Below are 2,530 nucleotides of genomic sequence, written 5' to 3' on the forward strand. Positions count from 1 at the left end.
ATTAGAAAATTATTTGAACGTGTGTTTTTCAAAAACGAGATCAAGGTCATACCGTGAACCGAACAACCTTCACTGAAGGCCAATAGGTGTCGCGAATCCTCCAGTATGGTAAGATAGGAGACGTCTGAGCTACTTTCAATTATTTTTAGCAAAAAAGAACACCATTGCCGTCTTCCTCTCATCCGCTGTCGACCTCGGGAACTGCAAACGGATATGAAGGTACTCCAGGATGGATGATAATTGCATAAGCTGGGTTGCTAAGCCTCCCTTTTTTTTTCTTGTCCGCTTTTTTTTTTTTTTTTTTTTTTTTTTTTTTTTTTTTTGGCTACAATAAGCAGTTGCTGAATTCAGGGGCTACCCTAGAGGCGGATGACATTGTGTAAAAAAAAAAATAGTTACGATTAGTTACTAACTAACTGCTGCGGTGCCTTTCTCGGCAACAAGTTTCCGTTAATTCACAGTTGTTCTCCACAGACATTTTTCAAAGTATGCGCTAACCTATTAGCTGCTTTCCTTATGTAAAGGAAAAGAGTTATAGAGTAATTAATCAGCAAAAAGTCGTAACATGAAGGCACACACAGACAAAATAAACGCGAATTCTTTTGCCCGGCAAAATGCAATATCGGAAACAGGCGGATACAGTACCTCCATCGTAATCCTCAGGATCAAAATTAGCTATTAAGATTATGGATTGCAAACGAAAACTTCACGATATCCTTCTTCTTCTTCTTCTTCTTCTTCTTCTTCTTAGGGTTCGAAGAAGAACGTTGTCCTTCAGCAAAGGAATGTTTGTGAATATCATAGTTTGAGTGAATTACACTAACACGCCAAGTATTTCGTCTTCATCACTACAGAAAATTACTAAGCTGCAGGTATAACTAGAGGCCATCGCATATTAATGTCATTTTATGTCATGTTCAACGGGTTAATGAGGACAAATGTAGGTCACCTCAGATAAGGATTGACAGTTGATTTACCAGTCTCTCATTAACTGTTCGTTGAGAACATCATTGTTTTTGTTATGGCTACAGATGAAAGTGAAATGGTCACAGGTTTGGGGATATGTTCCCAGAATTGTATCAAAGTATTGCAAGAGAAAAATCGAGTTATGTTAAAAACAGTTAAATTGAAGTTAACGAAATCAGCAATGAACTCAGCTCCTGTATTATTATTATCTAATATATATAAGAGATTTATTGATCAAACTAGAGAGAGCTCTCGCAGATGTTAAGCCTGATAATTTGTAATTACATGACTAAGGATTTCTGTCACCTTATTCCTAAATGAATTATACATACAAAAAAATCAATTGTCACATAAGTAAGAGGCGAAGCCCATGGAGAGTCATAAAAGTGTTCTTAAACGATAAAAGCTACTTTTCGTCAATAAGTGCATTCTGTTAGGGAGGAGCGGACGATTCCAGGATATATAATACTCAGCGAGTGCGGTAAAGATACCATAACGTTGAGACCATGTAAACAATTACGTCATATTCCCGTTCATTTTAATTATCAAGTCTAATAATTTCGTCCTCTCGTGGATTCGAACTGGCGCACAGAGGAGAAATCGGGACTTCAGTGACGCCTAAACCGACCTGGCCAACAAGTGAGGTATAAGTTAATATCGATTCCCACCTTACAAAACAGTCGAACTCAGGGATTTGTAATTAGAATCGATACCCACCCATCTCTACCTTGCTAACCCAGTCGCGATTTCTCCTTTGTGCACTGGCTCGAATCCACGAAAGGAAGAAATTATTATCAACTAAGAATTCCCCCTTCAGTTAACATATAACAAAAAGATTAATTCCGAGATAGAGCGAATTGGATATTAATGGATATTTGTAGCTTAATGAACATATATATATATATATATATATATATATATATATATATATATATATCACTACTCCAATTCCTGGAACAGAGCCCTGATCTTCTTGATAAAGGTACAACACTGATTAATAGGCTGAGGGTGTTTTTCCCAGGGTTTCAATGTAGATGAAACACCTTAGCCGAAAAAATCAAATCAAACGTTCCGTTAAATTATAAATATTCATTTAAGGTCTGTTGAAATCAGTTCCCATACTAAATTAAAGCACTAGAATGTTGGAAATTTTTGGCCAGATAAAAGCATCCGACGAAAATTATCTGAGATAGTCGGTGTTGGCACCATAGTTATTACATGCTCGCTGATATCATATGACCTGTACTAAATTGGCATGCTACATGAAAGAGAGGAGAGAGAGAGAGAGCGGTAACAATTATAATAAACTAAAATAGTTGCATGCAATGCCTGTGCCTTATACATTCATAAAACTGATGGTGTTCTGGTCACTCAGAGAGCGGAGAAAGTGGAATGTTTAAAGGCAGTTGCCTAATGCAGAAAGGCAAAGCTTTCTGTAAAATGTATTTGAAAATATCACTGGAGAGAGAGAGAGAGAGAGAGAGAGAGAGAGAGAGAGAGAGAGTTTGCAAAGTACAGAGGTGATTGGTTACCTCTCAACATACACCCTTTCACATGTAGGTTA

The sequence above is a fragment of the Macrobrachium nipponense genome, chromosome 4, assembly GCF_015104395.2.
Source record: "Macrobrachium nipponense isolate FS-2020 chromosome 4, ASM1510439v2, whole genome shotgun sequence".
Lineage (NCBI taxonomy): Eukaryota > Metazoa > Arthropoda > Malacostraca > Decapoda > Palaemonidae > Macrobrachium > Macrobrachium nipponense.